Source organism: Crocodylus porosus, unplaced genomic scaffold, assembly GCF_001723895.1.
Source record: "Crocodylus porosus isolate Cpor-Errol unplaced genomic scaffold, CroPor_comp1, whole genome shotgun sequence".
NCBI lineage: Eukaryota > Metazoa > Chordata > Crocodylia > Crocodylidae > Crocodylus > Crocodylus porosus.
Window position 1 is genome coordinate 13,713,844 of NW_017728927.1, and position 13,724 is coordinate 13,727,567.

Here is a 13,724-nt window from a genome sequence, read left to right on the forward strand (position 1 = left end):
AGGAAGAGAAGTATCTTGACGAGCAGGGAAATGCTTTGCTTCCCTTAAGCAGATGTCATCACTAAGGCCTCCCTTCCCCCAAAGTTGATTCTTCCACCCCCAGCCTGTCCTCCTGATTTCACTTCCTATTGATTTTCAAGCCTTGAATGCCTTTTTCTTTTCTTTTTTTTTTTTTGCTTGCTTGATTCACTCATTCATTGAATAAAGGCATCATCATCATCATTATTATTATTATTATTATCCTCGTCATCGTCCTCCTCATCACACATTATATTATTTGCATTGCAGAGCTGGAAGATTTCAGGTTGAGACAGGAAATTTGTGCAAGTTGTTATTACCGCAATCAGATGAAGTGCGAATTGGATCGGCGAAGGGCTGCCAGCACGGAGTTCTCCCAGCGGGATGTGGCAGCGCCGGCCAATCATGGGAGGCCGTGGCAATGTTATGCGGGGCCTAGCATCAAATTCAGGCATGTTCTCGGCATCCTCCCTCCCTCCCACTAGCTCCGAGCAGAGAACAGAGAGTGTGTAAATACGAAGGGGGGAAGATTCAGAAAAGGCTTGGTGAAATTGTACATTTTCTGCCTTGCTGATGGTATTTATTAGGCAACAGAAAATAGCTATTTTACCATCTGCCTCGTAAAAAAAAAAATAAAAATCCTCATTCAATTAATGGAATGTGCAGCTGCTGAACACAGCGTTCTTCCTGCCACTGCCGCCTGAGGATCCCGCCTCGCAAGGGACCAGAGGATGGAGCTACTGGAAGGAGCTGAAGCGACGAGGTTGGCGTGGCGGGTGGGAGCTGCACACCCGGGCGCACGCGCACCTGGGAATCTGGATCCACAGCCCATCTCCTCCCACCCCCAAGCCACATGTCTCAGTGCCCACGAGCGAAGGAGCACTCGGGAGTGGAAGGCCCCTTACCTTCTTGCCGAGTCCAGCCACTAGATGGCAACAACACTCAGTCGCATCCAGGCCACGACCTAAAAAGTTACTGCAAGGAAAAAAGACCAGTGGCACTTTGTGTGTCAGCTGCTCTGTGCCTACCTTCTTAGCCACTGTCATGGAAGCAACGTAGCTCTCTTACCGCAGGGTACGTGCACACCCATGGGCAGATACTGCAGCTACTGACCTGATGGACAGCCATCAGTTATCAGTACCCTTGCACCAGCTCATATACCCAGTCCCACAGATACAAAAGGGCCAGCATCATCTGACTTTCACACCGTGGTAGCAACTCTGTGCAGGTGCAAACTGAAGCAAAGTGGTTATCGATTCACTTCTACTAGCCCCATGATCTGCATTTTTCAATCTCATTTCGCCACCAGAGCAGGATAAAGCAATCAGAGCAAGGCATTACTTAGAGACAATAAGCTCCTTGCAGCAGGAAATCTCTTTTGTGTTTATTCAGCTCCTAGCACAGGGGAGTCTTGGTCTGTGGGCAGCTCCAGGCACTTCAGAAGACTAATAACAATACTGCACGCTCAACACCCTCCCGCTTCCTCCAACACAAGTGTTCGCACCTGGGCCTAGGCCTGCTCATATCTATAGCAGACTAAAAAGCTCTTTTTTTAACCTGAGTTACTGAGCCTCATTTAAGTGTTTGTCTTTTAGGTATAACTCTCCCATAAGCCAACAGGAGCTGGAGGTGCACATCAGCTCCCAGCCATCAGTCTTGTCTGACTTCACCCACTCTCAGAAGTGACTGTGTGTACACTTTGTGTAGTCAGCGTTAATGTGTGTTGTATACCTTAGTGGCATAGGCATAACCACTTGGGTTTATAGACATGAGCAGGCAAACAGAGAGACTGGCTTCAAAAGGAGTCCAAAATGTCCTCCATGAACGGGCCTTCACTCTGCCTGTTGTGTCTGGGACAGTCACTTCATCCAAAGGACTTCAGACCTATTCTCACTTGCCCCACAACCCCAGAAAGACAGGATCGATGTACACCAACACCCATGGTGAGTTCCTAACAGCACTGAGCATTACCCGCACTGCTGCAACCAGTTCTACCATCAGCTATATCAACCCAGTCCTACCTGGCTCCATCCACCAGCTTTAGCACTGACAGGTATAGAACTGGCCTCTTCTTTTGACGGCCTGTGGAGCTTGAGAGAGAACAACTTTGACGATGAAGAGCAGCCTCAGAAGTCCCAAACGTCAGAGGGCTTTGGGGAACCGGTCCAGATGTCTCTGCGTCTCCAAGGTGATGTCAGAGAGGCCTCTCCGCACAAAAGAGCTTGATGTACTGAGAGGTTCAGCACCTTGCCACAAGCTGCGCACCTGGATATTAATGCTTCGTGATGCTCCTCTGGTTTCAGCTATTCATTCAGCCTGAAGGGCAGCAGCCAATTGGTTATTCTTTGCTTGAGCAAATAAGCCTAGTTTAATGTGATGCCTCAATACTGACACGATATACTCCTCACGTACGTCTCCTGGAGCTATATATTCTCTTGCTTCCTCTCCATCTCCTTGCGGATCTTCTTATGCTTGGGCTGCCCTCTCGAAGGTAGGATCAATCCCCTTGGTTTTCTTACCTTCCTATGTAAGGTTCTCTTGCACCCTTGAAGGACTTCCAGATAGGCTGTTAACCAACGTGATCCGTCATGCCTTGGCTCGGCCTCTTGGAGAGATGTTACTTCTACACAGCCACAGCAGAACTTGCGGGGAAACGGCTTCTTAAATGTCAGTGCAAGCGAATGAAGTTATAGGCCTGTGATGTGGTCCAAGCACTCTGTGTCTAAATAAATCCTGACATAATAAACCCTAATACCGCCAAAGAAACTATTACCATCTGTCACAAAAATAATTCACATTGAAAATCGGTGATAAATACCTTTCCCCAGTGGAATAACATGGCTCTGGAGGATCAGTTCCAGTCAAAGACCATAACTCATGTTTACCCAGAAGATGAGAGCAGCTTCAGAAGGCAATGCTGTATTTCCAGCTGCCTTTGTGTGTGTTTGTGTGCATGGGTTTACAACAGCCTATACATCTTTGAGGCTTGGGCATGTGCCTGTGCTCTTGTGTACATGCTCATATGTCTGGGTGTATAACGGCATATACATGTGTTACATCAGTGTCTTCCTGTCCATACATTTCTAGTAGAGCTGGTTGATATTTTTGGGGTGAAAAGTAATTTGGACAAAAATATTTTTTGATGAAAAACAGAAACCCAAAAATTCCATTTTAAAAACCAGCCATTTTCTATTTTCTTTCCATTAAAAAGCCAAACCATTTGCATGGATAATTTTGGCAAAAATAATTCATTCCACCCCCCACCCCAAGTTTGCCATTAAAGAGAATAGGTATCTTTCAACCAGCTCCCTGAGCAAGTGTTGTCTGGACTCAGAGGCATTCAGCATCTACTTCCCAATGCACAGCCCCATGCCTCCCTCAGCATCCTTCTAGGATGTACATCCATTGCAAATCTGTATGTAAGCATGCGTGTGCATGAGTACATGCACAAAGGCATATGGATCTTGGGATGGTAACATGTGTGGAAGGACATGATTCATACAGGTACATGTCAGCAGCCATGCAACTGTTTTGCATGCCTGTATTGGCATGTATTTGAGTGTGCTTGCATAAGATGAGCGTCCACAGTTAAGTGAATCCACACACATCTATAATGTGAATGTTTCTGTTTTAGAGCTAGCTTTATCGCTCTGTGTGCGTACATGACATGCGTTCTGTGCATCTATGAGTATTTACATCATGCATGAATATGTGTGTGCATGTGTGTGTTGTATGGACACCTGGCCATGGCTCTGTGGGTGAGGGGGACTCACGGAGGGCACGGATATAAAGATGCACGACTGGGCAAGCATGGCAGCATGTTCTCGCTATGTTTGCTCACACGGTGGCTGGCTGAGGAAGTGAGAGGCGAAGCGCCTCCGAAAGATTTCAGGTGACTCGCTAGTTCCAGGAGGCTTTGTGGAGTAGAGGATTTATGTAGTAGCTGGGATCCTGTCTGACACCTTCTCCATAATCAGGTCAGAGCTGCTGGGCTCTGCTCAGAAGAACTCTTCTACTCAGCATGGCAGTCACTGGGAGATGGCACCAGCCACTTTGCCAGCTTCCAGACCTTAAACTCTCTGGCTGCAAGACCCAGGTCAGGGGGGAGCGGCAGCTCCCTCCCCTTCTGTGGGCTACATCCCCCCAGGCCCAGCCTGTTCCCTGCCCCCCTCCCCACCAATTCATCTGGAACAGGTACAGAAAAAGAAAGCCAGCTGAAGGTCTCATCCTTCATGCCCACCTGCCTAGAGGAGCGATGGGCTGCAGAGGGAACAGCACTGCCTGCCCAGCCCCTGGTGCGATGCTGCCTGTAAATAACAGGCTGGTGAGGGAAGGAGCTTGTTTTATCATCAGGGGTCTGATTTAGCTTGGCTCCCATTGTGCTTGTGAATGTGTATAGGGAAATTGCACAATTCTCCACAGACTCTGCAGTGCTAACAACCTGGAGAGCCCGCCGATGATTAAAGGGAACTCTCCCTTTTAAACTGCTTTGATTGGAGTGGATGGCTCTGCAAAGTCCGACACTGGGCTCTAATGATACGTGAGCCTCCCCCTGCTGTGACCCTTCCCTTCCCGGCTGCAGTTACAAATACTGCACAGTGCACAGAGGGTCCCAGATCAGGGAGAGAAGGATGTCATGTACACTGACTGCACCATGAATTCACAGGCTCAGAGAGTGTGTGTGTGTGTGTGTGTGTGTGTGTGTGTGTGCGCGCGCACAACTGAGGAAGGAATTACAAGCCCTTGGTTTGTAATACTAATGGTGGGAGGGAAGGAAGGAGGGAGGGAGGGAGGGAGATCTTTTCCTGTTGGCTTTTTTCGCCATGCTGGAGGATGGAAGGAACGAGGCTTGCTCCCATCAGCTGCTCAGCTTGGATATTGAGAGGATCAAGGGGACTGAACGACGCCAGACCTGTCTGTCTCCAAGCAGGGAGTCACAGCTGACTTCACTCATGGCATCCTCTTCTCCTCCAGACATGTCCTGCTTGAGGGTCCTGGCATGTCCCCTGCTAGCCCACCCTTCTCAAGCACAGGGCTTGCTTGCATGATTCATCCCTGCAGTGCCACAGATGTGTCTTGGCACTTGACAACACAAATAGTACATACATTACGGCAGCTCCCAGAAGCTTCAATCATACTTGTGACTTCACTGAATGAGGCACCGAGTAAACATCTAGGAAGACACAGGCCCTGCCCTGGGGAGCTTGCTGTCGGAGCGGAGGTGGAAACGTCAGTCTACCGCTGAGCTCAGCACGAGCAGGGCGAGTTCAGCACTGAGCACTTAGGAAAACCAACTGGGCTCGGAGGGCTGGTTTGGAGCCCATTCATTCACTCGCACGGATAGAGAAACAGCGAGACGCATGTTGAAACTATCAATCCGAACCACCCAGCCACATGGACCCAATGCTGCCCCCAAGCTATTTCCCATAAAACATCCGCAGAGCCACCACACTCTCCTTCAGATCCCTTCCTTAAATGCACCTCGGCTGTGGTCCTCACAAGCAGGCGGGTGACAGCTGGGCAGCTGATGCACTGTGGGCCCTGTTAATCACACCCCTCCCAAGTACTTCATTGTGGCCATATACTCTACTGCTTTGTTGTAACCGTCTGCTCTTCCCAGTCTCACCCTGCAGGCTCCTGGGGGCAGGGACCGCTTTCTAAGCCTAAGGCAGTGAGGCCCAGGTGTTTAAATGCAACTGCAATGCAGACAGACAACGAGATCTGGCTTCCTCCTCTCCCCCAGAATAGGCTTTGTACACCCTCCAAGTCACATGCTGTTATTGATACACACTTCTTTACATTTGTTTCCATCACTTTGGCTGATAGTCTGTTCTTACTGGCAAGGCTACAGCAACACCCACCTCGTGTTAGCCTTCTGGTATGAATGAGACTTGAACTGCAACAGCTCCATTCACTGACTTCCTTATTCCCCACCTTCTCCCTGTCATTAAGTGGCTAATGAGGCCTGAATCCAGAGCATGTCTGAAATATGCCCACACCATTCAGCCTGTTTTCCCCTCCCCATCCCTCCCCCACCCTGGCATCCCCTGTCAGATAACCTTTTGAGGGCTTTTCTATCCAAGGGCTGAGATTTGACTTCTCAGTGGCGGAGTGAAAAGACCATTGCTCCCAGACGGATTGGCACTGGCTGGGATAAAGGGTATGGTTCTTCTTGCCCATGTGACTATGGGCAAGAATCAGGATGACTATGCAGCATGGGGTAGAGCCGAGGAGAGGGAAGCTCTGGATGGAGGGCCCGAAATGGCGAAGCATGACCCTCAGTGTGACATTGTTGGCTCTTAATTCTTAAGCCTGCTTTGGAAGGATTTCACCCGATCCTGTTTAAGCACTGAAGTCCCTTCCTCTCCTCGGCCTCTGCTGCATGTAATGTTAATAGTTTTCCTCTGCTCTCCCACCAGTTGGTGTGGGGCCTCCAGGCTTTCTCTAAGAATGGGACATGCCCAGAGCCCTGTTCTTCCATAGTCCTCAGTAAGCACTTAAACACACTTGTTTTTTCCCTCTGGTTCCCACCGCAGCACCCTGTTGCAGAGCAAGCATGAGAGCAGCATGAGTGCAGAGAGAGAGCAAAGCCCCCCGGTGAAACAGGAGCAACGGGCTGCAGGAACACGCTGGCAGTGTCACACACGACGCCCCGGGGGCTTGTTTACCAACGCAAAGCTCCGATATCATTTGCTTAATTTTTGCCCTGCATACACACGAGGACTCATTTCTCGTTAACAAAGGGCGCTGCTTCCTGCAGGTGTGATCTCCCAACCATTGGGCTTTACTGTGCATAACATTAAATATTTAAGTGCTTGTCAAAATGTTGTAACGATTTTTTTGTCTCGTTTCATTAGCTCCGTTTCCAAAGGCCACCACTGGAACTATTGAACATTTATTTCTATTGAATCCAGCTTAGAAGTTATGATCTGAGAAGTCAGGAGACAGGACAGTATGTTCTGCGGAGCGGGTTTTTCCTCGCTACCGCTCGGATGAGACGTGGCTGGTTTTGAAACGTTGCTTTTATTCCTCCCTTAGAAAAATAAGAAAAAGATTGATTCTGCTGTCTGCTTGATTTTCCCTTGCCTGCTAAGGACTTCACATAAATATCAGTTAGTTGGCTTCCTGGTATAAGTTTGGAGTTTGTCATTTTAGATGTGTCGCTTAATTTGTGTTACACTGTTGCTAGATCTTGTTTTTTTCTCCTGATTTGTCCTGAAGTGTGAAAATGAAGTTGTGTCCTGAAGTTTTTTGTCATGTCATCTGGGAATGTGGGTATAGCTTCTTGTGATTTTTAATGCTATAACCACAAAAGACAACACATACAAACAAAACTATGAATATATCCATCCATTCATGCTGGCAGCGGGGACAAAGTGTAGTTGGATTGGGGAAAGTCTGGGCCTCCTCAGTTTTTATGCTTGTTATTAGTATTATTTACTATTACTAGTTATTAATATTAACTAGTAATTGCTAAGATATTACCAATATATTACCAATAATATTTGGTAATATTTGTTATTATTTGGTAATAATTACTAAGATATTACCAATATATTACTTAGTAATTACTCAGATATTACCAATATTAGGATGCATACAGGCCTCAGCCAAGATCTTGGCCTGGTAGTGTAAGGTGCTGGACACAGGGTGAGAAACAACTCTTGCCCAGTGAACTAACAGTACAAATAGGCAAGACAGACGCCAAGTGCAAAGACAGCAAGTGGTCTATCCAGCATCAAACAGCAGGGCAGCAGCAGGGCAGAAACATGGTCTCCCAAATGCCAGTCCTGTACCCTACCCACTGGACACGCTACCCCTCTACACCACGCTCTGTCACCGACTCCCAACGGGACTTCACGACAGCAAGACCCACAAAGGGGGGCTTCCTACTGGCACAGTAGCAGTAGGAAGTTTAACTCTTTGCTACCTACCCTAAATCTATCAATATGCCATCCCTGGATAATATAGTGATTGGATACCTAGAAACACCAAAGACAGGTTGACAAATAGGCCAGAAACAGGCAATGCCCCAGTTTACTTCACCCGCAAAGCAGAAACGGTAATGCCTTTCCACCCTGCTGAGACAGGATTTACAGATGTTTTAAAAAGTGTTCAGCAGAAATGGGTACAGACGGGGCCCTAGAGCCCAGAAGACTTTGTCAGTCAACACTCAGGCAGCTATGTCTAGCCCTTGAGTGACAAGAGATGGATTCCTACAGCAGGGGACGTTAGTGGCTCCTCTAACAAACACTTTTATGAGCTGAACGGAGGAAAAGGGTACGTTAAAAAAGCACTTTCTTTTCCTGGGAACTTCCAGTTTCCATCTCTCTCTCTCTCTCTCTCTCACTCTGTATTTAAAAGACATCCATGTGAGAATGAGTTTCAGCCTCACCACCCCTTGCCTGATCCTCCGGCAAAGTTGTAATCCCCCGTCTGTGACATCACAGTCAGTTGCCATGGGAATGTCACAGACCCAGAATTATGACTTCACTGCTGGATTATCTAGGAGAGGATGGAGTGTACAGAAGACGGCACTTGTTTGAACACAAATATCTCTAGTAATTAGCAAAACCGGCAAGGAAAATTATGGTAAAACACAAGATAGGAACATAAATCCCCTTTTATAAGTGTGAACTCTTTCAAAGTGTTCCCCAAAGAGAAAGTAGCTCTTTAATGGATCCTACAATCTTAAGTAAGCTGCAAAAGTCAGGGAATAAAGTCAAAATGAAAGCAATTTGTTTTATTGGGCATTTCATTGGGTAATTAAGAGGACCATTATAAACTGGAACATTAAAAGGCATTCGAATGCTCAGTTCTGGTTTTCATCTTAATGAACCCACTTCTGGATTGTGCCCGATTTGCATATATAAGCACAGGGTTTACAAGGGCAAGACAGATGTGCACGTAATGTTTGCAGACGGGAAGAATCACATACAATAACAAGTGTGCAAACACACTCACTCCCGACAGGCTGATCTGTCCTGTTTGAAGGGAGATAGCTAGCAAAAGTGATCTTTCACGTTCTGTCTCATAAATGTAACAAATGGGAAGCGAGAACTGTCGCTGGGGAAGTGAAACCTGACATGGGGACATTTCACTGCATGAAGGGCATCATGCTACCTGTTGTCACTGACAGTTCATCGTGTACATTTATTTGAGAGTGGTTTTGTGGGTGGCTTAGAGATATTTAAAACCAGCTCTCTGGGTGTTTAAGATTATGCAGGGAAGCAGTGCTGTCAGGAGCACACATCATGGATAAAACATCTGTCCATGGAACAGCACTGTGCTGATGACACAGACCCACAGCCTCCCTACGTGGCTCCCTATGGAGAGCAAAGGACAAGGAGTAGATATAAGCCCCAAGCCATGGACACAGCTATCTGTTAGGAGGGAGCAATGCAATTATTCCTCTCTCTCTCTGCTGCGATTCTGCCATCTCCATCATTCACAAAGCACTCGCAGTCACACACAAGAAGTAACTTCTACAGAGCCAGGGGCCCAACACCACATGAAAAAAACCCTTATTTTAAACCTAATCTTGTAGAACAAGCAAAAAGCATACAGCAGACTTCTACCTGGGGTATATCCTTAATCCTTGAACTTCCATTGGCTCTTTTAGACAAGTTTTATCTTGGTTTCCCTTTTGATCGCCTCCTGCTCACTTTACGCTCAACACCAACTTCATATGAACTGTGGGTTTAAGGACTGGATTTCAAAGCCAAGGTCCAAACTCAAAGTTTCAGACCTATGCGGCTTCAGTCAAACATACATTGGTTAGTCTGAAACACAAGGACAGCTTCCTTTGAGGACTCCCCTAAATGCCGTGCGTCCCTCAGAGAGAGCGCTTTGTGCACTGCACCTCTGACTGCTGCTGCCACCTCCCCTCTGCAAACTGCCCTGTTCCCGCATGTGCTCCCTTTTCTGCTCTTCTTGACCTGGGCTAGCTCAGCCCCTTCACTGGGACACAGATGGGGGTGAGGTCACAGCCAGTGTCTCCTCCTGCAAACACTCAGCAAACAGCACTCACCAAACGCACAGTCCAAGAACACGGTCCAAACAACCAGGCAAGCACTCTCTCTGCGCACACAGTCACCACCACCATGCAAGCATGCAGACCAAACCCACCAAGCTCACTCACCTACCAAGAGCCAGGAATCAGAGCCAGGAACCAGGTCCTGCTCCTTTCCTCTTGCATTCCTCTTCCCCCTCAACCTGTGAGGTCCCTTGCAAACTCCCCTACTTGTGTCCCCTGTTTGCTGGCATCAGAAGATCTCGCTCAGGGGTAGGGAGTGCCATGACCAACCCTCACCTGCCAGTTTTGCCCATCTCCTCAAGAGCCCAAATCATTACACACCCAGGAATGTGTCCCGCTCCTTGCCAAGGTGCATTCAGCATCCACAGCTGGATGACTGGATGTCAAACCCCCCAGAGTTTTCCCAAACTAATTTAGTGATTTGGGTCAGAACCTTCTGCGGCCCCTTGCATGTCCAGCGATCCCGCTAAGCTGTGTGGTGGGTACAGCTGCTCAGGCGCACTTCATGCCATGCTGCCAAGCGCGCCTGTGCGGCCACACATGCCACATAACTTAGAGGGAACACTGTGCATGCCCCCAGCCGTGTTCACCCATGCTTAAAAACAGACATCCTCATCAGCAGCTAAAACCCCATGTTTGGATGCTCAGCACAGTGCTCCAGGAAGCATATGTTGCATATCTGGCCAAGTCTTGAGCATCCATATGTGGGATTTGGATGTCTTACAAAGGTGCCTGTAGCTGAAAACTGGACCCAGGGATGGGATCCACTTGGAGCAGACTTCTCAGCGTAGACTAGGCCAAAGTGAACTGCTTTAGAGAAAGGCCAAGAGCCTGCCTGTGCATTGAGCAGGTCACAATGGCTGGGAGAACGAGCCATAGCTGAAAGTGATAACATTTTGTGATAATACAGGACTTCCCTACAATCTGTGAGAAGCCCACTGCAAATGCATTCAGATGTGGAAACAGAGAACAAAAGAAAAGAAAGACGAAAGTATTTCTTATTACCTATAAACCACTCATTCAGGAAATAAAACAACCAAACACACAAGCGGCTCCTAGTCTGTCCAAGAGAAGCCCCACGCTCTTGACATCCCCGTTGGCTGGCCTGACCACTTTCTGGGAACACTTCAGTGTGTTTGGGGAAGCCCCCAGACTAGGCTAGGAAAGAGATGGGAAATGTCAAGAGGCCAAAGGCATGTTAAAAAACAAAATACTTTGTGGTTTTCAGCAGGCCCATGCGACACTAGGATGGGGCTTGAGAAAAAACAATCTCTGCTTAGGATGCTTGCTGAGCTGCCCACTGGTTTCACAATATCCTGCCTCTGGCTGATAACAGGGGTTAGAAGTGTCCTCCAAATGCCAGGGGAAGGGTGTTGTAGGAGTTAGTGGCCCAAGAAACCCAGAAGGAAACACTTGCAGTTTAGTATCTAAATCAGGGGTGGGCAATTATTTTGGGTGGAGGGCCACTTACTGGAAGCTGGAAGTGTCTCCTATGGAAGCGTCTCCATATGGAGTGGCCCAACCTGACCTCAGCATAGGCTTAGTTTTATAAGAAGATTGTAGGGAGGGGGGAAAAAATCAAAGTAGCATCGTGAGTAGATTTAGACAGTTTTCCAAAGTGCTTGGCAGTGGCCTACTAATGGGAGTCTCATGACAAACTTCAGTCTGGGTAGATGATACCCATGCAGAGCACTTTTGAAAGCTCCCCCATTAATTGCCATTGTCTGTTCAGAAGGGGCAAGCAGGATAGGAAGAGCACCTCTGCAATCATCAGAGCAGTTCTTGTTCTGTTTGGAAACATGCCAAGACATTTTGCAAGGACCCACTGTATTCCCCACAGAGTAACCGCATTTGCTTATGTGTGGTCGGAGCTGGTTTTAGAAGTCCTCCTCAGAAGCTCCTCCTGCTATGCATGCCTGCTCCCCTCCCCCACCACTACAACAAACAGACTCAGTTCAATGGATATGGGGGGAAAAAACAGGGTAGTCCAATATGCAATGCTTCGTACCTGAAGCCGCAGCCTTCCTTTTGCACCAAGCACTCGGGAGTAGATTGCTGTCTCTTGGTAAGCTTCCGACATCCTGGGCTGCAGACAGATTTATGCACTGATCATGTTTGGAGCTGCTGACCAAAAGAGAAGAGAAAAGCTGGGTTTCAGTGTCAGCTTTGGGACTGGTTTTATTCTTGTTTGGATTTTTTTCATTTTCCCTTTTTAATTCTGCTTCCATGCCTGCATAAGATTTGGGTCAGATCTGGAAAGTTTGGCTCTTTCCCTCTGGAGATGCCGTATTGAATAAAAGCAAAGTCATCTGTCTCCAATAGGTGTCATCGGGGTTCCTGAATTCTGCAAAGCCCAGTTTGCTGTGTGTCAGCAGACTACACCTAAGTAAATTTCCGAATAAATGTCCTCACTATTTTTATCTAAAAATAAATAGACTCAACTGCAACTGCTGCTCATGCTTTCCCAACTAAGGAATAGAAATAAAGTTTGCTGTTAAAAATATGTATCTGAGGTAGATCAGACTTCTCCTCTCACAGGAGTTTTTCTCCTCCTCCATGAAGCAAGATCACAGGATGTGTACTGGGACGCTGCCATGGAAGCATCCGGGATGCCCAGACCCCCTATTCTTTGAACCCCATTTTGGAACGCAATCGCTTTGTGTATGCACCTCTGGCCGCACTTTTGCCATCTCATTGCTAGAAGGGCAAAACGATGCCTTTTCCTCCTGGAGCAGCATGAACTCCTTTGCCAATAAAGAGGAAGGTGAAAGTCTGCAGCGCTGCATCTTTGCAGTGAATTGCCTATTGATGATTTTGTGGCTAATGTATACGAGAAACAGAGGAGCAAGTATAATGCAATTGTCCATGTTTAGTGCATTATTACAGTGGCTGCCTCCGCTGATTAGTTCCTATTTTTCTTGCCATCTCTTCCTGTGTAGCCCTTTTATTTTGCTCTGTTTATCTGCATACCGAGCCGTCTCTCTGTATGCCTGGTATAGCAGCAAGTCAGGCCAGAACTACAATTTCTCTTCCCTTGCGAACTTAATCTTGCAGACCTGGTATTACTATTATTTTTGGCCATACATATCTGATTTAACAGGAACCAGGCATTATTTTTTCCTTTAAAAAAATAAATAAATAAATAAAAAGGGAGGGGAGGGGGAAGGAGGAGACTCATTGGACTGAAAGATAATGATGGCTCATGCACTAATGGTTCTCATCATACCTTCTTCTAATGAATCCAGTGTTAAAACAGGGACCTTTTGTTTACCTGACTCTCCACATAATTGCACAACTCTGACCCTTCAGGCGCGTAAGGCTCCCCGCCAGTAAACAATATTGTACTGATCTCCCTCGGGATTCATTTCACTGCCAAATAGCTCAGCAGGCTCCCTCATTGTCTTAAGTTATTACCCAACTAGCGAATAAACAGGAGGAATGGAGTCGGTCGCTCTCCAGAAACGGGACTTTAAGTGATTCTGTATCAGGGTCCCCCTAACAAATCAGGCGTGGATTCCCCCATCCATCGCGATTATTAATTTAACTGCTTCTCGCAAAGACAAGCAAATACACGGCGCCTCCCAAAACAAGGAAATGCAACAGGAAATGCACCGACCCATTCTGCTAAGGTCATAGCAAGGCATTTGCCACCTCTAACTCCCACAATTTC

The 13,724-nt window shown here is 47.4% G+C and overlaps 1 protein-coding gene across 1 annotated transcript in view; it reads right to left on the minus strand.

Annotated features, from left to right (window-relative positions):
- Positions 1 to 12,175, minus strand: part of ELFN1 (extracellular leucine rich repeat and fibronectin type III domain containing 1) — a 133,442-nt gene extending 121,267 nt beyond the window's left edge. The window contains exon 1 of the mRNA XM_019542040.1: positions 12,063 to 12,175. The gene's annotated coding sequence lies outside the window, so the exon portion shown is untranslated. The remainder of the gene's footprint in view (positions 1 to 12,062) is intronic.
- Positions 12,176 to 13,724: the final 1,549 nt, after the last annotated feature.